Source organism: Oryctolagus cuniculus, chromosome 8 (genome assembly GCF_964237555.1).
Source record: "Oryctolagus cuniculus chromosome 8, mOryCun1.1, whole genome shotgun sequence".
NCBI classification, from domain to species: domain Eukaryota; kingdom Metazoa; phylum Chordata; class Mammalia; order Lagomorpha; family Leporidae; genus Oryctolagus; species Oryctolagus cuniculus.
In genome coordinates this window covers 65,019,779-65,041,412 of record NC_091439.1, presented here as the reverse complement: position 1 = coordinate 65,041,412, position 21,634 = coordinate 65,019,779, and the positions used below count along the sequence as shown (strand labels likewise).

The 21,634-nt window shown below is 43.7% G+C and overlaps 1 long non-coding RNA gene across 1 annotated transcript in view; it reads left to right on the top strand.

The window, feature by feature from the left end:
- The first annotated feature begins 8,657 nt into the window (after positions 1-8,657).
- The window catches only part of LOC127483288 (uncharacterized), a 48,984-nt gene continuing 36,007 nt past the window's right edge, over positions 8,658-21,634 (top strand). The window contains exon 1 of the long non-coding RNA XR_007909430.2: positions 8,658-8,814. This is a non-coding gene — a long non-coding RNA (uncharacterized lncRNA). The remainder of the gene's footprint in view (positions 8,815-21,634) is intronic.

The window sequence follows — 21,634 nt, the reverse complement described above, 5'->3', positions numbered from 1 at the left end:
TCAAACCGAGGTGTTTTGATATAGGACGTTGCCATTCCAAGTGGTGCTTTACCCACTGCATCAAGTGCCTACCTGTAATTCTCCTTCAAAATTATGAAGAAACTTACAGCTAATTTATTTCATTTTATGTAAATAAAATACCTTCTACATTCTACCAATCTATTTGTTTTCCATCTGTCATATAACACGGTGAGGAGCAGGTTAAAAAGTCTTTCACTTGATTATAGGATAGTCACTTGTGTTGTTGCGCCTTCAGGATAATCTTTCAAAAGGTTTTTACCTTTCACAAAAGACCTCATGGCATCATAATTAAGAGTATACCTAAGCTTGAACCACAGTTTTCACTGCTCAGTTGTGTGAACTAAGGTAAATCACTTTAATCTTCCATTTCTGTTTCTTTGATTGTAAATTGGAGAGATATTAACAGTACTTACTTCTAGGGGTGTGCTTAAAGACTAAATGAAGTAATGTTTGCAGTTCTTCAATCAGAACCTGGGAGACAATAAATGTTACATTAGTACTCATGGTTATTCTAGAATCCTCTTTTCATTTGTTTCCTCTTCTAGCCTCACCCAAACATGCTCCTTGGTACATTTTTGAGCATCAGGCTCATGGCTGAGATGAACTTGCACAAACACATAGGCATATACATCTCAAAGAAGTGTGTCTGCAAGGTAGGGTTAGCATCAATGGCAGAGTTCTTGTAGGAAGGCCATTATTAAAGAGTAAAGTTCCCGCTCACCATTGAGAGTAGAATATATAGAGGAATGATCAGATCACTGTGTCAATGTTCTTGCTTTTTTTTTTTTTTTACTTTACCATAGGTAACTTTAGTATTTTGCTGAAGTATGAACAAAGTTGCGCATCTCAAATAGCCATTCTAGACTGAGAGGTTTGCTGATGCTAAAGAAGTGCAAATATATACAATTAGCGGGTGAACAATGGGGAGACGTGTTTGCTGACTCAGGCTAAAGTTGAACTCCATCACACTGATATTATTTACAGCTCCTTGGGAAACAACGCATCCTCCTCCACGCCCTGAGCTGGGTTTAAGGACGCTGTTAGTTGCTGTCAGTCTGCCTAACAAGCCCAGCCGTCATGGACACTTTTCCTGAGTTTTGAGACTGCAGGTTTTTTCTCTCCACCCTCTTTACTTTTCTAAAGAATATGAATTTGGCTGAGAAAAGCTCCAAATTGTGTTCACTGTGCTTGATTGGATACGCAGTTTTTCTGCTCTGGGTTTTAAATAGATTTGCAGATTTAGGAATCTGCAGAGGTGAAGCTGCCCTATCTATGCCTTCCTGAATGTACTACTTCTGCCTTTAGGCAGGTAATTCAGTGCACATCAAAACTTTGCAGTTACGCTTCCTGTGGTTATTCATAGATTCAAATTACAAATCATGTTTGCCTTTATGCTTTATATTATTACTTACAGGGACAAACTGTGGGACCTTCATTCATAGGAACTGGGGTAGGCAAGAAAGGGTAAGAGGAAATGGCATTTATACCTCTTTTTACTTTGGAGCTGTAAAAATCATGACTGATAAGGAGCCTGGCAAGTGATTGTATAGGAAAGTATAAGCTAATACCAATGACCTAAATAAAAGCCAAAAAACTTGCACAAATATTCAGACAATCTGTCTATTTAATATCAGATGGTAAGAGACATAAAAGTATTTGCATAATGAAGGGAGCATTATTCTGGATTTTACCTGACCTGTGATGACTTTCAAAAGTACGTCTAAGTCTCAACAATTGAATTAGTTCTTTTTTGGCCTCTAGTGTTATCCTTGGTGTGTGTGAGAGACTCAAAAAGCTATCGGAGGGTTAGAGGCTCTGAACTAATAGTGTTATTGCCTTTGGTAGTGGCATGCTGTCACCTTCGAGCAATGATCTGTTAGTGATCTACTAAGTTAATTCCTCTCCAAGGTAGACAAGTACCCCCAAAGATGAATTAACTCACAACGGCTCTGCAAATAACACAAAAACAACTTGAGGAATTTGTTGTTTGTTTCTAGGAGACACAAATCATTTGTTGTATCAGCTAGAGTTACCGTTCAACATGGCCACATGCAAGTTCCTTAAGCAATCTCAGCCTCAAGTTCCTTCTTAAGTAAAATGGACATAACAAAAGCATTTTGGAGTTGCCTACTCCAGAACCTGACACCTGCTATGTGTTCTATAAGTGGTGATACAGGGTGGAGCCAAAAAAGAGTGGTACTTCAAAAAGTTCATGGAATATAGAATTTTTTTTATTTGATAGATAGAGTTCGACAGTGAAAGAGAGACAGAGAGAAAGATCTTCCTTCCATTGGTTCACTCCCCATATGGCCGCTACAGCCAGAACTACACCGATCCGAAGCCAGGAGCCAGATGCTTCCTCCTGGTCTCCCACGCAGGTGCAGGGGCCCAAGCACTTAGGCTATCCTCCACTGCCTTCCTGGGCCACAGCAGAGAGCTGGACTGGGAGAGGAGCAACTGGGACTAGAACCTCGCGCCCATATGGGATGCTGGCATGCAGGCGGAGGATTAACCAAGTGAGCCACGGTGCCAGCCCCAGAATATAGAATTAAAAGTTAAGTTTATTTTGATGCAAACTTTCTTTTTAATCCAAGTATAGTTTTTCATAATCTACATTTTTGGTGAACATTTTGGAGATTCTTTATATTCAGGCTTATTGACAGCACTTTGGGATGATGGTGATAGCTGTGTCAAATCATAGGATAACTGTGATGTGAGTATTTGATGCTGTATTCACCCTTTACTGAGAAAAGGGAATTATATTTTTTGATTTTTAATTTTTTTAGATTTTGTTTTATTTATTTGATAGGCAGAGTGACAGACACACACACACAGAGAAAAAGAAAGGAAGAGAGAAAGAGATCTTGCAATGTTGCCTGGCCCCCTACTCCCCAAAAGAAAAGCATGCAACAGCCAGGGTTGGGTCAGACTGAATCCAGGAGCCAGAAACTCCATCTGGGTCCCTCACATAGGTAAAAAACGGGCTGAGGTATTTGGGCCATCTTCCGCTGCCTTCCCAGGTGCATTAGCAGGAAGCTGGGTGGGAAGTCACATTTGAACCAGCACTCCTACGGGATGGAACATTGCAAGCGGCAGCTTAACCTGCTAGTTCCCAATGCTGGCCTCAAGGGATTTTTTTTTTTTTTTTTGACAGGCAGAGTGGACAGTGAGAGAGAGAGAGACAGAGAGAAAGGTCTTCCTTTGCCGTTGGTTCACCCTCCAATGGCCGCTGCGGCCGGTGCGTACCGCGCTGATCTGAAGCCAGGAGCCAGGTGCTTCTCCTGGTCTCCCATGCAGGTGCAGGGCCCAAGGACTTGGGCCATCCTCCACTGCCTTCCCGGGCCACAGCAGAGAGTTGGACTGGAAGAGGAGCAACTGGGACAGAATCCAGCGCCCCGACCGGGACTAGAACCCAGTGTGCCGGTGCTGCAGGTGGAGGATTAGCCTATTGAGCTGTGGCGCCGGCTGGGAATTTTATTTTTAATGACACGAGGGTGTTTCTCTCTGCAGTCTTCAACAGGGAGTGCTTGACTAAAGGGCTCTATCCTTGAGGGACCTCAAGTTAGTGTTTGCGAGAGCCCTTTTGTTAGTCTCTGCTTTCCCCCAAAGAATTTCTTTCTCTGCTCCTTCGCTTCCCGCTAAACAAGGGTTAAGACACTTGAGAGGGGCCAGCGCTGCAGCATACTGGGTAAAGCTGCTGCTTGCAGTGCCGGCATCCCATGTGGACGCCAGTTCGAGTCCCGGCTGCTCCACTTCCTATCCAGCTCTCTGCTATGGCCTGGGAAAGCAGCAGAAGATGGCCCAAGTCCTTGGGCCCCTGCACCCATGTGGGAGACCCAGAAGAAGCTCCTGGCTCCTGGCTTCCAAACGGTGTAGCTCTGGCCGTTGTGGCCAATTGGGGAGTGAAATAGAGAATGGAAGGCCTCTCTCTCTGCCTCTCCCTCTCTCTCCGTGCAACTCTGACTTTTGAGTAAAATAAATAAATCTTAAAAAAAAAAAAGACACATGAGAGATAGATGGGAAATGATTATTGAAGGTAGTGTTTACTACTGGAAGATTTGATTTCTAACTTGCCAGGGACTTTGAGGAATTAAAACAATTCTAAGTAGTTTAGAGCTATTACTTTTTTTTCCTGTTTAATTTTCTAGAATAGTAAATACTCATAGGCTCCTCGTGCTTGTACAAACGAGGTCCCTGTGCTGCCCTGTTGAGAACACTGCTGGACCTCGGTTTGCAACAAACACCACCAGTGCAATGGGATGAATGGCAGGATGACAAAGTATGGACGTTGATGCCCTGATCTGATGGTGAGAACTTGAATGCGGGGTTCTGTCTCCCCTTGGGAGGGAAAGCAGGAGAGGAGGCCTCTTTTGCTTGGGCAACACACGCACTCTTATCACCTCTCATCAGGAGGCAAAAAGATACGGGATCTAGTCATGAGAGAGAAGGCACTCCAGCTATGCTAACAGAAAATCCAGTGTCAGGAACTTTTAACTTTGTATTCAAGACTTAAAAAGCAGAAAAAGGAGCATTAAGATTCCCCAGAAGTGGGCTGGGTCAGCAGGGCTGGTTTCATGAGTGTGTGGCTCTGGCCTTTGCAAAGAGGCCTTATTTTGCAGGGTCCCAGGCTTGGTTTAATGCTCTGCTACCACTGTCTTAAGAATTGTACCCTAGGAAATACATAGAATGTGTTTTCTTTATATGAATAAACATTTTTAAGAAAGTAAAAAGATTCTTACTAATTTAAAAGCCGGGGGTGTGTGTGTCCACTTTTTCAGTTTTCACTGGGCTGGGCAAATTATGTAGTTGAAACCACTTGTAAGCAGCAGCTACTCCCTCAGGGTACAGGAACAAAGAGAAGTTGAGATTATTAAACAGAGTCCTGCAGAGGTGGTTCTGAGGCGTGCATGCCCCCAGGTCCCAGTATCTCTGAGTTCAGACAAGGGGCCCTGGATGACTGGCACACAGACCTTTGAGAATGGATGCTGGTCGTCGGCTGCTGGGATCCTGGGAGGGGCGTGGCTGGACTGGTTCTAGAACCCTTAAGGATTCTGTGAGTGTTGGCAAGTCAGACTCTGCTACTAGAAGGATTTGCCTTTGCTGGATTGGAGAAGTATTGCCTGGTGATGCTGATGGAAGCTGGAGACAAAAATTCAGGAAGCAGGCAAGAAGGAGTGACTCCTCCCTCCCTCTCCAAGCCTTCATTCCCCCACTGGTAAAATCTACCGAAGACCAGCTGGCAAGAAGGGACTGTGGCATGCAGGGCCCTTGGTTCCCTTCATAGAAAGGTGCAGAAATGAGAGGGGAATACTTCCCACAAGGAGTAAGAGACTTGGAGAAATTTAGAAAATTATTTAGGTCGCTGTCTACTCAGCAGTATCTGTAACAGTTCCATGGGACTTGTTCATGCAAATCCTCCCATAGTCAAACAGTCCTTAGAATACCCAACTAACATGATCTTTCCAGATAGAACCTAGCATCTTGGGGTTGGTGCTGTGGCACAGTAGGTTAATCCTCCGCCTGCAGCGCCGACACCCCATGTGGGCTCCTGTTCTAGTCCCGGCTGCTCCTCTTTCAGTCCAGCTCTCTACTGTGGCCCGGGAGGGCAGTGGAGGATGGGCCAAGTGCTTGGGTGCCTGCACCCGTGTGGGAGACCAGGAAGAAGCACCTGGCTCCTGGCTTCAGATCGGCACATCTCTGGCTGTTGTGGCCATCTGGGGAGTGAACCAACGAAAAGAAGACCTTAATCTCTGTCTCTCTCTCTCTCACTGTCTGTAACTCTACCTCTCAAATAAATAAATAAAATCTTAAAAAAAAATCATCAGTACTCTTCAATTAGGGCATGAAAAAGATGACTTAACAAACAAAAAAAAAAGAATCAAGCATCTTTTGCCCTGAGAACTTTGTGAGCACCCAGGCAGGAAACAATTCCAGTTTAGATGAGCAAAGACCTAAATTCCATGCAAGTTAGAAAAGGCAAAGGAATACTTCACTTTGCAGAATGTTCAGTTTCCCCAAGTGCTCTTCTTCATGATTTGGAGTCATTTTTAGGCCCACATTTACACGAAATGCGTTGAATTCAAGTTCAGTCTTTAAAAGCGCTTTTCTTTCACGTCACCCAGTATCAGGGGCCCACGCGGGCGGCAGGGACCCTGGTGTCTGAGCCGTCATCTGCCTCCTGGCATGTGCGCGAGCAGATGAGCTGGATCAGAAGCAGCTGGGACTGAACCCCAGGCCCTGAGATACGGGATGCAGGTGTCCCCAGTGGCATTTAACCAGTGTGCCAGACACCTGCCTAGGATCACTATTTCATTTTAAATGAAAACTTCCACAATAAAGGCTTCGGAGTTCCTGCGAAGAAGGACATTGTCCAGAGACGAGGGAACGTGCATCTTTCATCTTGCCGCCATTTTTACTCAACTGCTCCTTGGCCACCATCTTGTTCTGGCTGCCAAAGCTGCAGCTGTGATGAGTTCAGCTGTTCCAGTTTGTCAGGTTGAAGAAAATTAGGTTCTCCAGGGAACAGTGGCAGCTTACTGCATGCTCATCTCTTTTCCTACGCCGTACTTTCTGTTTATTTTCCCCTACTCCTTTTATGAAAACCAAGTACCACATTTACCAACATATATACTAGCTAAGGGAAAACGCTGGTGCACTCTTAGGCTGGCATTCTAGTGGCTGGAAAAAATCACTCAGTTCTAGGATCACTCAAGAGCCAAAGGTACAAGCATTGTTTAGATGAAAGAGAAAAGCCTGGAGCAGAATTAGGCTGCTACAACGTTGTTTACAGATGAAGAGCAGGTATAGTTACAGTTCACATACTTGTCATCTGTGGTCAGTTTCAGTCTTCCTCAGACAGGCAATGTACAAGCACCTTATCATATGCATGGAATGTCAAACCCCTACCCTGAGCAATTTACACTGGCCTGATTGACACGCTCAGCCTATAGCTGTCATTAACGCTACATGCAGACAGGCTGACGGGTGAACTTGATACACTTGATTTCAACATCTTTATTGGATCAAGGACAGACCCAGCAAGGGTGCTGACTGCTGAGAACTCCTTGCTTTGGAAATGCCACAGGGGGCTCTATGCAAAAGTATCCAGGAGAAATCCATCTGTGAAAGGCATTTTCTTCATCGAATGCACAGTCTACCACAAGGAACACCAAGAATAAAGCCACCCTTCCTGCTGCTTTGCTCGTCTCTCTTTTTCATTTAACAGCAAGAATCTTCAAATTACATAAACATGGAGAGGCTTGGTGCACTTTCAGAGAAGGAAAGAAAGAGACCCAGCTGAATCAGCTTCCGAAACTACTGCATTATTTTACCCTGATGGTTTTAATTAGAGAAAAAATAACTGTATTGAGGCCATCTGCATATTCATAATGCGGAACATATGGCTAGGTTTAGGAATTTGGAAAACAAAACTGCATTAATAACCGTGCTTCTTCCCAGTCATTTCTCATATCCCAGGTTATTTCTTTGAGAAATAATATATTTGAAAAATCTGTTTACTCTTTGCATGAGCCAAATGTTCTCATTCCTTCAGGCTTTGTGTGTTGCGTCTGCTACTATTATACGCGTTAGCAACAAATGTTGAAAGAGAATATGGTTGTTTATGACTGAGAATGCCCCATCAGTGAGTTCAGCACACTTTGTAGATGTGTATTTATGTTAACACATCGTCTTTTGTTAGGCATAAGTTACTGGAATTGGATTCATGGGGAAGTCTTGTTAGACTTTGCTGAGACTATGATAAGGACTCCAAATTAAGACGTGTGTGTAGTATGTGTGTGGACTCGCATATGTGTGTGGCTGACTGTGTGCATAAGAGTTTTCTAGATGCTACATGGCATATAGCAACAAGTGCCTCTTTTTGACCCAGTGAGATATTCAGCAATTCTGAAAATTGACATAGTTAGATATAGAGCAGGCATTTCAGAATTAATGTTTTGCTGACAAAATAATAAATAAAATGGAATGATTTAAAAGTTTTAAATTATTAACAGAAAAAAATCTCTAGTCCTATCGAAGAAAACAGAAAACCAGTGAAACTTTTGCTTTCTTGTCTGGTTTTTCAGGTAGTTATTGGATCAATCAACCCAACTCCCCATGTGAAATAACAAGTAAGAAACAAGCAAAGAATTAGAATGGACATAGCTACCTTAACAGCAAAGCAGGAAAGGGTGTAAACACGGGAAAAAAGATTAGAAAAGAATGAAATGCTGTTCTCCTGAGAGCTACCTACTGGGTGTGGTGAGCAAAAGTAAGAGGAACCAAGGGGCCGGCGCCGCGGCTCACTAGGCTAATCCTCCGCCTAGCGGCGCTGGCACACCGGGTTCTAGTCCCGGTTGGGGCGCCGGATTCTGTCCCGGTTGCCCTCTTCCAGGCCAGCTCTCTGCTGTGGCCAGGGAGTGCAGTGGAGGATGGCCCAGGTGCTTGGGCCCTGCACCCCATGGGAGACCAGGAAAAGCACCTGGCTCCTGGCTCCTGCCATCGGATCAGCGCAGTGCGCCGGCCGCGGCGGCCATTGGAGGGTGAACCAACGGCAAAGGAAGACCTTTCTCTCTGTCTCTCTCTCTCACTGTCCACTCTGCCTGTCAAAAAAAAAAAAAAAAAAAAAAAAAAAAAAGAGGAACCAAGGGAGACAAAGTTTGGAAGGCAGAAGTGTGTGGAGTGCGGAGCTGGAGATGCGCCTGCACCCGAGGAGCCGGCCTCTGAAGCTCTCGTGTCCACGGAGCCTTGGTGCGTCTTAGTGACTGGTGTTGTCCCAAGATCCTTGCTGTAAGAGTAAGTAACCAAGGGTTTAGGGAGACAGTTCTTTCAATATTTCTAAAGTTGTGGTAGGTGCTTGATGGAAACATTTTCCAACTTGGTGCCCACTTTGAAAATTAAAAAGAAAAAAATGGAGATATATGAGCAGGCATTGCTTATTGGAGAGAAAAACTTCAAGGCAGTTGTTGAAATAAATGATTACGTCTATTGCAAGCATAATTTTATGACAACAGTCTTTGTTTTGAAGGAAACGATCTGACTCTTCCACTTATTTATAAAGGGCATTGCAGATTTCCAGTATTGCACAAAACCTACTGTGATAATGGTCAGATTGGGAATGCATTTGCTTTAGGGGACAGAGTTATTGAGTGACTCATTTCCAAGCAATTGACTTAATCCAGTTTAGTTTCCTTTGTCTTGTTTTCCCCCTTTCCAGTAGGGTTAGCCTACCTATAATTTCACTACCTCCTATTTGATTCTGTTTAGACAGAGATGGTTGTCGCTCCCCCTCCTCGTGGAGGAACGACACAGGACCCTGCGCTGTTCTTTCGTCTGCTCGGCCCTCCCCGGGTTTGCTGCTGGTTCTTCCCGGGTTGGCTACTATCCCTTCCACCTCCGTGGAAGGGCAGTTCCCCCTGGCCACATTCCCCACTTCCGCAGGGGAGCGGCACACCGCCGGCCGGCTCTCTCGGGGGCTGCACGGGTTCCCTTAGATGTTCCCCATAGATGTTCCTGGTGCATGCCGTCTCTCTCCTCCTTTATAGTCCTCCTCCGCCAATCCTAACTCGGCTGCCCACACGCTGAGTACGCTGCTCTCCTCCAATCAGGAGCAAGTCCTACAGTTTATCAGTTGAACTGGAGGCAGCTGTGCGGAAGCTGTTTACTTCTCTCCCAGCGCCATATTGTGGGAGAGCAGATGCATAGAATAAGTCTTAATTTCAGTAACTTAGTCCAGTCTGGATTGCTCCCCACAGATGGTATTAACTCTGTCGCATTGCCATAGCTCTTTCAATAGCAGAAAGGGTGTCTTCAATGTTTCTTTTTTTTAATTTGCAAATAAATTATGTGTTTGAAAGGCAGGGAGAGAGAGAGAAGTGGGAGGGAGAAGGGGAGAGAGAGAGAGAGAATGCACGCGTAAGCGCTCACTCACATCCACTGGCTAACTCCTCAAATATTCACTAAGACCTGGGCTGGGCCAGTGACTGAAGCCAGCAACTGGGCACTCAATCCAGGTCTCCCACTTTTGTGGCAAGGACCCAATTATTTAAGCCATTACTGTGGCCTCCCAGGGTCTGCTTTCATGTTTCATTTATTGTTAGTCTCTAGTAGTGATGGTACAAAGTTAACTCCTTCCTGTTTCATATCTCTCTCGGTATATATATGCCAAAATCTTTTAGCTTTTTTCTTTATGGGCATATCAAACTTTTTAACTGGATTCATTCACGTTTCCTTCATACATGTACTCACTTGTGATTCAAGCAGTGTGGTGTAATGATTCTTTTTGCTCTGGCTCCATGTGCATTCTATTAATGTCTTTCTGTTTTCCTGAGTTTTATAATATTTACAACTCAGTTATAGATGATGAAATTGTCTCCACTCCCTTTAAGGGGAGAGATGGTACTTAGCTGCAGCTAAGCCATGTTTTAGTTAAAGTGTGAACTTTTCATTTTTTGAAATTGCTTCTGCCTGCCTGCCAGTCTAGAAGTGATTCAGGACAAGAGATCTGCACCAATGTTTTCATTTCCTTACTGATTTGCGAAAGAACTTGTATATATAAATAAGTACTGTTCATTTAACAATTTTAAAAACCCTCTGTCGGCCGGCGCCGCGGCTCACTAGGCTAATCCTCCGCCTTGCAGCACCGGTACACCGGGTTCTAGTCCCGGTCGGGGCGCAGGATTCTGCCCCGGTTGCTCCTCTTCCAGGCCAGCTATCTGCTGTGGCCAGGGAGTGCAGTGGAGGATGGCCCAAGTGCTTGGGCCCTGCACCCCATGGGAGACCAGGAGAAGCACCTGGCTCCTGCCTTCGGATCAGCGCAGTGCGCCGTCCACAGCGCACTGGCCGGGGCGGCCATTGGAGGGTGAACCAACAGCAAAGGAAAACCTTTCTTTCTGTCTCTCTCTCTCTCACTGTCCACTCTGCCTGTCAAAAAAATTAAAAAAAAAAAAAACCTCTGTCAATCAGTTATTCAATATAAAGTGGCCGCATCATCTGAAATAATTTTTTAAAAATTATGGTGAAATATACTTTAAATAAAATTGATCATTTTATGTGTATGGTTCAATGCTATTAATTCTAGTCACATTGTTGTACAATCATTCTATTTGTTTCTAGAACTTTTCATCATCCCCATCTGAAACCTATACCCATTAAACCACAACAGCCCCCACCTCCATTCTCCATTAACACCTGGTACCACTATCCCACCTTCTGTTCCCTTGAGTTTAACTACTCTGTATACCTAACACAAGTGCTTGTACATTTGCCATTGTGCATATTACCTCTTTAAATGGGTGTTGCTACAGTAAGGAAATGACCCCCAAAGTTGATCCTCCTCCTAGCTTCAGTTTCCAGTTCTGTCACCAGTCACTGGAATTTGGTTTTTTTGGGGGGGTAGATCTATAATAATTTTCCCATTTGACCCAGCGAGCCTATGCCTTAAGTATTTCACCAAAGACTAATTTATACCACATCTTACTAGACTGATAATTTATATCACATTCATATAAGAACACTTTAAGTTACATGAGATAGGAAACTTAAAATATATTAAAATAATGAAGGAACAAATAGTTCTATGTTGTATATGTGTGTGTGTACTCACCATGATAAAATTATTTTGCTTGCTAACATTAATAATTGGCCTCATGTATCATATTGTAGCTTACAAAAGACGACTTCACAGGCATTTCCCTAATAAGCAACAGCCTGGAAAATGTGACCGTTCACTCCCGCACTTGGATGCTACAGTCAGACGCGGCAAGGTTCATGCAGCAGCCCAGCGAGTGGCGCTGCTGGCCCTGTGCCGTCCCGGCGTCAATGCCCAGCCGCAGTCAGAGTCCCGGGCTGGCACACTGCTCAGCGGATGCAGTGCCCTCCTGCTAGTGTGACTTTCCAGAGATCTCCCCCTATTTCCAGCACGCCGCTGCGCACCCTAAAGGCCAGACACTTGACCTTCCTTCTCTGAGTTTCCATGAGGGTCAGAAACTTCCCATGTCTGGCAGAGAGCTTCCCCAAGCTGCCGTGATTAAGGATCGCAAACTTTCCTTTCACCACAGCTGAGTCCCATTACAGATAGTGGCGAGAAAGAGTGTGGAACCAGTTCAGCGTGGCAGCTGACCAAGTTCTATCGCTGGCAACCAAAATGGAAAAACGGTCTTATGTCAAAGTCCAACAGGAGATTACGAACGATTAAAATAATAATAAAAATGTTGCCAGTGCTATTTAAAAAACTTTCAAAATTTGAGGCGCATGGTATAGAGCATATCAATTTACTCCATGATCTCTCTGCGCTCTCTTGTGTGCCTGATCTACACTGCAATGCAAAGAAGCCCGAAGTAGAAACCTCAGTTCTCTTTCTTGACTCTTGGAAGCTCACATCCCCAAGAGTACTGTCAGAGTGTTTAAAAAAAATTTTTTTAATGTATCTTGGCATGGTAGAAGTGTTTTATTTTTTCAACCCCTGTTGGATGTGTCCATTTACAGAACCTCGTTCTGTTGGCCTGGATGAGCTGCCAAGTCAGCAAAGTGAATTATGCTGCATGGATTCATCTCTCAGCTCCGTCTCAGTTGCTCTTATTTTCCAGGGCCACTTTGATCCTTTCTTGTTCTTCACTCCAAATTTGTCCCTGGGTAGCTTGTGCCAACTGGCACTCTTGTATGTAAAAAGTATTTTGCTAATAATACCCTAGCTGTTCTGACAGTTTCTCTCGTTCTATCTGGGTATAACAATGGTTGCTGTAAAATTTGCTGTTGGATTTTGTTAAACAGTATTTCAAAAAACTCATGGGGACTTCAAGAAATGGGGCTGGCATTTGATGTAGCAGTTAAGGTAATGCTTGAGACACCAGAATCCCATGTTGGGATGCCAGGTTCAGGCCCCAGCTCTGCTCACTATTCCATTTTCCTGCTAATGTTCACCGTGGGAGGCAGCATGATGGCTAAAGTAGTTGAGTCCCTGTCACCCAAAAGGAGGACGTGGATTTGAGGAGTGACGCAGCAGTGAGAGCTTGGTCTGTCTCTATGCCTTTCAAACAAACAAATTGAGCAAAACTTTTAAAAAATTTGTGGAAAATAAAATTGAAAGCCAAGTTTATTTTGGTACAAAAAGTTCTGAAATACATGTATGTGAGGGACTTTCAAAAAGTTTGTAAAGAATGCACATTTTTTTTTTAAACAGGGCAGGAACATCTGCTCTTTTTTTTTTTTTAAAGATTTATTTATTTATCTGAAAATCAAAGTTACACAGAGAGAGGAGAGTCAGAGAGAGAGAGAGAGAGAGAGAGAGAGAGAGAGATAGGTCTTCCATCTGATGGTTCACTCCTCAATTGGCCACAACGGTCGGAGCTGCGCCGATCTGAAGCCGGGAGCCAGGAGCTTCTTCATGGTCTCCCATGCAGGTGCAGGGACCCAAGGACCTGGGCCATCCTCCACTGCTTTCTCAGGCAGTAGCAGGGAGCTGGATATGAAGTGGAGCATCCTGGACTCGAACCAATGCCCATATAGGATGTGGGTGCTTCAGGCCAGGGCGTTAACCCCTTGCACCACAGTCCTGGCCCCAAGAACGCACATTTTGAAACAAGTATGCATGGATATCAATTTTTTTTGCACAAAAATAATCTTTTAATTCCATTTTCCAACAACTTTTTGAAGTGCATTTGTACAAGCTGCCCTGTTTAGTTTTCAGTTTGTTTATTTTTAGCTTCATCAAACATCTTAATTCTAAGTGCTCAAATTTCTCCCCCTAGTATTTTTTTATAACGCCTCTTTTTAACAATTGCTAAAAAAAGATAATTGTTAAAGAATTTACCGTGGTTTGCTGATTTGCTAGCATCACCTACTAATGCTATTTGAATGAAGTTTTCAGTTTGTTAAAGTAAATATTGTGAAGATACAGATAAAATGAAGCAGCTTAAAACAGTCTCTTTTGAAGTAGCTGTGCCGAACAGGATGTGTTTCTTAACCTTTCCAGGCCTCCAGTCTGTATGAAAAGTAGGGATGGAAGCTTCCAGTTCTTTCTAGGCATTAAAATGCAACGATTCTATGAATTTATAAAATAAAGAGCAAACTTGGCATGTTGCCTGAGGACTCCTAGGAGTTTTGTTTCTGATGCTCTTGGCTTTGGGTTTCTGGAAATCAATTTCCTCATTAGGCCTCTCTCAACCTGCTTTGAAATTCTACCTCTGGATTATTTTCTATCTCTTTCCCACTGCAACCTAACTCAACTTATTTATTTCTGGAAGCCAGCAGCTTCGCCATGTGGGTTGGAAGAGCGCTGTGTCAGCCACTGAGAGCTACCTGTGAAATCTTGGTAAAGGAAGGAGATTGAAGACGGTGACATTCAACCCTGCATTTTCCATGTTGGGCTATTGAACTCTTGTCAGACAAAAGTATGACTTCCGTGCTTTGTATGAGTTGTGAGACTTGGTTAACATGAATATTTTATCATTATACATTAACTTTATCTGGAGCATGATTTTTTAAAGAGCTCTATTTGAGCTAGAATGTTTCTATTATGCCCTGGGCCCTATTTTTCTATGAAAATGTACTTTGAATGTTATAATAGAAGTCTATTGGATACAGGATTAAAATGAAAGCATTTCATTTTATAAGAAACTTTTAAAGAATGCCGTGTACAGCGACTCGATAAAGTTCTTATACAGTTTTTAGGCTTTTAATATTTAATAAAGTGGTTAATAGCTTTGAGTGAGTAATATCTATATTTTATAGAGGCAGTGTACCTCTATATTTCATAAAGGATGGTATCCAGGCTTTAAATTAAACAGTTTTGGGTTTAAATCTCCTACTCTAACCCCTTGTCAGGTGCAAGACCTTAGACAAACCAAAGATTCAAAATAATATTTGACAAAGTAGCTAAACTGATACAGGCATTTCATTTTGTTTTAGTTAGTTTATCTGTTTATTTAATTTCAGCTCCCACCTCTAAGGGGGCTCATGCAGTCTTTGTTTTTCCGTGACCAGATTATCTCACTCAACATGATGTCCTTCAGCTGCCAATGGAGACATTTTGACGCAAAAGATAGAATTTCATTCATTTTTATATGACTGGACAATATTCCATTGTAAAAATGTACCACATTATTTTTGCCTATTCCTCTGATGCTGGACAGTGTGGTTGAGTCCATCATGTTGCTATTGGGAACATGCTGCTATGAAAATGGTGGTGCAGGTATCTTTTTGATACAATGAATTCCTGTCTTTTGGGTATATACCCAGTGGTGGGACTGCAGCATTGTATGGCAAGTCTATATCTTTTTTTTAAGGGCTCTCCATACTATTTTCCACAGTGGTTGCACTAATTTACATCCCCACTAACTGTGTAAGAGCTCCCCTTTCTCCGCCTCCTCTCCCGCATTTTTTACTCCATGTCTTTTAGATAATAGTCATTCCAACAGGGGTGCAGTGCTATCTCATTGTGGTTTTGATTTGCATTTCCCTAAGGGCTAGTCGCACTGTGCATTTTTTCATATATTTGTAGGCCATTTGTATTTCTTCTTTTGAGAACTGTCTGTTGAAGTTGATTGCCCATTTCTTAACTGGATTGTTAGTTTTCTTTGTTGGTGAGTTTTTTGAGTTGCTGATGAATTCTGAATATTAACACTGTCGTATCAGTAGGTTGCAAACATTTTCCCCCATTATGTCAGATATTTCTGCACTCTGTTGATTGATTCTTTTGATGAACAAAAGTTTTTGAGTTTCTTCAAGTGTGTTGTTGAAGTCTCCGTGATGTGCTTCCTTATCCCTTTCTGTTGAGTTTCCTACCAGAACCAAGAACATTTCCCTCTGTTTCTCTTTCTCCCTGCTCTGTAAGCTTTTTCCTTCCTTCATTCAGCATTTACTATTTGTGGCATATCCATTATATAGCCAACATGGTTCTAGGTCCTGCGTATAAGGCAGTAAATAAATTTAGGAAGCCATCGTTAAGCCAGGGAAGGCCTCTCTAGAATTGTGACATTTAGGCTGAGAAATCTTTAGAAAACATGATTCCTATTGTTATCCTCTTTTATCTTTACCAAGAGCTACTAAAATGCTTCTGGATTCAGTGTTCTAGACACACAGGGCTAGTTGGCTTTGCTTTATCATCATCACGAATTTAATTTGATTTCTTCTCAAGAACAGGAGGTCAGATAGGCCAAGGATTGCTGGAGACACTTACTCCTTTATACCCTTCTACTTCAACTTTTCATTATCAAGTGAGATGCCACTGGCAGGTGGGTATAAAGTGTCAGGGACCAAGAAATAATATTATTAAGTACTAACTATGTCAAAGAGGCAATGTTCAAATGCTCCTATTAGATCCTCACAACCTGATAAAAATCCAATGAGATGGATATTATCATCATTTATAGATGTGTAAACAAACTCAAAGACATTAAGCCATTTGCTTAAGGTCACCAGTAGTGAGAGACAAATTCCAATTTCAATGTCTATATTCTTTTTTACTGTTCCATGCTGCCATCCATGTCTTTGTGCTTGTTTGGTGGGTTTACCTGTTTACTTTGAATCTTATAGTGGAGATGGTTAGCAGCACTCCTGTTCTAGCTACCTGACCCCTTACACTACCCTTATTCTAACATATTTGTACATAATATAACAATGTTATAGATACTGATTATAGACCAGGTTCCAACAAGTAGGATGCGTTCCTTCACCCTACAAGGTTATAAGATTTTTGCGGCGCTGGCACCATGGCACAGTAGGTTAATCCTGTATCTGTGGTGCTGGCATCCCATGTGGGCACTGGTTCTAGTCCTGGTTGCCCCTCTTCCAGTCCAGCTCTCTGCTGTGGCCTGGGAAGGCAGTGGAGGATGGCCCAAGTGCTTGGGCCCCCACACCCACGTGGGAGACCTTGAGGAGGCTCCTGGCTCCTGGCTTCAGATTGGCACAGCTCCAGCCATTGTAGCCATTTGAGGAATGAACCAACAGAAGGAATACCTTTCTCTGTCTCTCCCTCTCACTGTCTGTGACTCTACCTCTCAAATAAAATCTTTAAAAAAACAAACAAACAAAAAAAAGATTTTTGCAACCCTGTGTATGAGGAAGAAAAATCCTTCCTGTGGGCAGCGCTTTGAGCAGTATGCCTGGTTGTTCATTTTCCTTGGAAGGAAAAATGGCCAGATGTGAAATTATAAACCAATTCATATAACAACTGGCTGTGGCCCATGGTTTGGCTGGATAGTCAGGACTTGTGAGGAAGATGATTGGAAAATTGGTGATAAGGCAGTACAGGAAATTATGTGGCTATACCTCTTTGAATGGCCAAAAATCATGAAATCATGAAGATATTTGCACTTTATATGAACATCATCAAAGGGTACCTCAGCAGAGGAAGATTTTAATAATCAGTATAGGAAGACTTATTCTGTGGACACCAGTCACTCTTTTACCTCAGTCACCCCATCAGCACCCAGTGGACTCATGGACAAGGTGACCATGGTGACAGAAATAGAAGCTATGCATAGACTTATCAACATGGACCTCCACTCAGTAATCCTGACCTGGCTAGCCATAGTTCGATGCCCAATCTGCCTGCAGCCTAGACCAACACCAAATCCCTGATTTGGCACCATTCCTCAGGACAGTCAGGCAGCTACCTGGTGTTAGGTGGATTGCCTTGGATTACTTCTATCATGGAGGGAGAATTATTTTGTTGTTACTGATATAGAAAATTATTCTAGATACAGATTTGCTTGCTCTGCACCTAACACTTTTACAAAAACTATGACCTGTGGCCTTACAGGATGCCTCATCCAATGTCATGGTATCCCACATTGTATTGCTTCAATGAGCTCACATCACAGCAAAAGAAGTATGGCCATAGGCCTGTGTTCCTGGAATTCACTGGTCTTACTGTCCTGAAGCAAATGGCTTTATAGAATCATGGGGTGACTTATTGAGGACTCAGTTACCATGCCGTTTAGGTGGGAAATACCTTGTAGAACTGGGATAAGACCCTCCATGAGACTGTGCTCTGAGTCAGGTGTCCAATTAATGGTGTTGTTTCTCCCATGGCAAAGGTTCAGGGTGTCTATGAATTAAGTGGTAACAATAACACCATTCACCATTTTTAAAAATGTTTATTATTTTCATTTACTTGAAAGGCAAAATAAGATACACACAGGGATGGGGGAAGAGAAAGAGAGAGAGGGAGAAGGAAATAGATAGATAGAGATAGAAATACAGATAGAGATAGAGATGGGGAGAGAGAGAGAGAGAGAAAGAGAGAGAGAGAATGAATCTTCCATCTACTGGTTCTTCTGCCTGCAAGAATCAAGGTAGAGCAAGGCCAAGGCCAGGAGCCCAGAACTTCATCTGCACCTCCCACATGGGTAGAAGTGGCCCAAGCACTTGAACCACCATCCACTACTTCTCAAGATTCATTAATAGGGGCCGGCGCCGCGGCTCACTAGGCTAATCCTCCGCCTGGCGGCGCCGGCACACCGGGTTCTAGTCCCGGTCGGGGCGCCGGATTCTGTCCCGGTTGCCCCTCTTCCAGGCCAGCTCTCTACTGTGGCCAGGGAGTGCAGTGGAGGATGGCCCAGGTGCTTGGGCCCTGCACCCCATGGGAGACCAGGAGAAGCACCTGGCTCCTGGCTCCTGCCATCGGATCAGCGCGGTGCGCCGGCCGCAGCGCGCCAGCCGTGGCGGCCATTGGAGGGTGAACCAACGGCAAAGGAAGACCTTTCTCTCTCTCTCTCTCTCTCTCACTGTCCACTCTGCCTGTAAAAAAAAAAAAAAAAAAAAAAAAAGATTCATTAATAGGAAGCTGAATCAGGAGTGGATAACTGGGACTCAAACAAGCACTCTGGTACGGGATGTGGGTGTCCCAAGCAGAGGCTTAAGCAGCTATACCACAATCCCTGCCCAACACTACTCACTGTTATCATTAATGACCTGCTAACAAATGAATTTTCTTCCTGTTCACGTGACCTTGTATCCAGATGGCCTAGACGTCTCTATTCTGGAAGGAGGAATGCTTCTATCAAGAGACTAAACAATGATCTCATTGACGTGAGAGCTATTAAGACCACTGCCCAGGGCTGGCGCCGCGGCTCACTAGGCTAATCCTCCGCCTAGCGGCGCCGGCACACCAGGTTCTAGTCCCGGTTGGGGCGCCGGATTCTGTCCCGGTTGCCCCTCTTCCAGGCCAGCTCTCTGCTGTGGCCCGGGAGTGCAGTGGAGGATGGCCCAGGTGCTTGGGCCCGGCACCCCATGGGAGACCAGGAAAAGCACCTGGCTCCTGGCTCCTGCCATCGGATCAGCGCAGTGCGCCGGCCGCGGCGGCCATTGGAGGGTGAACCAATGGCAAAGGAAGACCTTTCTCTCTGTCTCTCTCTCTCACTGTCCACTCTGCCTGTCAAAAAATTAAAAAAAAAAAAAAAGACCACTGCCTGGTCACCTTGGACTTTTTATGACTTTGAAGCAGTGAATAAGAAACAGAGTTACTGTGGTGGCTAGTGATTAATCCTAACTACCAAGAGAAACTGAATTGTTATTCCACAATGGAAGAGAGGAAGAGTTTGCCTGGCAACAGGTGATGGCTCAAGTAATTGGGTTGGCAGACCTGGATTATGCTTCCAACTCTTGGCTTTACCCTGGCTCAGCCTCAGCCATTGCAAGCATCTGGGGAGTGAACCACCAAAATGGAGCCCTCTTTGTCTCTCTGTTTTTCTATCTCTCTAGTTCTCAAGTAAATAAATAAATAAAATAAAAAATCCAGGGGGTCCCTTTGCTCATTTCTTCGTATTACCATGCCCTGTGATTAAGGCCAATGGAAAAACCTCAAAGGCCTGATCCAGGCAAAAATATTCAGGGCCTAGATGCTTCAGGAATGGTTTATGTCTGCCCACCAAAGGAAGAGCCGTGACTGTCTGAGGTGCTTGCTGAGGTGAAGGTAAGATAGAAGGGATAGTAGAAGGTAGTTATAAATTCCAGCTATGTCCTCCTGATCAGTTATATGAATGAGGATTGTAACTGTCATGAGATTCCTCCTCATTTTGTTTTACATATGCAATAGATACATATACATTATATATAATATATATTCCCTGTCCTTGTTAAATTATATTGCTGACTTTGTATCATAGAATTTAAATATTGTTGACTCTTATCATATTATTTAAGCTCTTCTGTGGAGAGGGTTAGTTCATTTTCAGTTCTATGAAGGATAGCTGTATCACTTTAGGTGGAAATACGACTAGTTATCGTCTTTTATCTGTAGATCAAATGTGGTTTAAGGAGTGGTTTAAAAATATATGTAGATGTAGACCAAATGTGGCTTAAGGATATAGGCGCCAAGTTGACAAGGAGTGGATTTCTGATAGTTAATTTTATTTATCAACTTAACTGGGCCAAATATTTGGTTAAACGTTATTCTGGGTGAATCCATGAGGGGCTTTCTGAATGAGTGTGAGAGTTGCATCCATTGACAGAGTAAAGCGGATTCATCTGTATAATGAGAACAGGCCTCATCCAATCTGTGAAAGACTTGAACAGAACAAAAGGCAGAGCAAGAGAGAAATGGTTCTCTCTAGCTGACCATCTCTGAGCTGGGAGATTGGTCATCTCCTGCCTTTGGACTGGGGCTCAGATTGGGGCTGACCGTGTTGGCTCTCTGGTTCTCCGACCTTCAGAACCAAGCTGAAAACAATACATCATCGGCCCACCTGGGTCTGCAACCAGCAGATTCTTGGGACTTCTTATCCTCCAAAATGAATAAATTTCTCATGAGAAATCCCTCTCCTATTCTCTTCTACTTTCTCTATCTCCTCCCCTCCCCTAACAAGATGATCTAATCATGTTTTGTCTGCCAGCTTTCCTGTTGTTGTCTGGTAAAACTTGCAAAGCTACTGGTTTTTATTGTTAAATTGCTATCTCATTAGCAGTGACACCTCTGCATTCTTCCTCATCAAACAACTTCTGACATCTCCAGTTAGGTGGCCATACTGCTACCCATAACTTGGGTCTAAATCAATCCGTCTCTGTTGGATGGTAAGCTACAGAAGTGGAGACATTCTTAAGATTTATGGACCTCCCTCTCATGTGGCACATTTCTATTGAGAAATTCAAGGTACTTTGGATTTTTATTGTCTTTAAGTTAAAATAACCCTGAGATTTAGGTTGAAGTGGTTGTTTTTTGTCTACTACATAGAGAGTCATGGGGCTGGCACAGTGGCATAGCAGGTAAAGCTGCCACCTGCAGTGCCAGCATCCTATATGGGCGCTGGTTCAAGTCCCGGCTGCTCCACTTCTGATCCAGCTCTCTGCTATGGACTGGGAAAGCAGTGGAAGATGGCCCTAGTCCTTGGGCCCCTGCACCTACCTGGGAGACTGGGAAGAAGCTCCTGGCTCCTTACTTTGGATCAGCATAGCTCCGCCCATTGCGGCCACAGGGGGGATGAACCAGCATATGGAAAACCCCCTCACCCTTTTCTGCCTCTGCCTCTCTGTAACTCTGTCTTTCATATAAATAAATAAATCTTCAAAAGTAAACAAACAGAGAGTCATGAACAGAGGGTATTTTCATTCCTCAAATATGGCACCTAGGCCGGATATTTGCAAATCAAGCAGATGTTCCTGATAATATTGCTTGTCA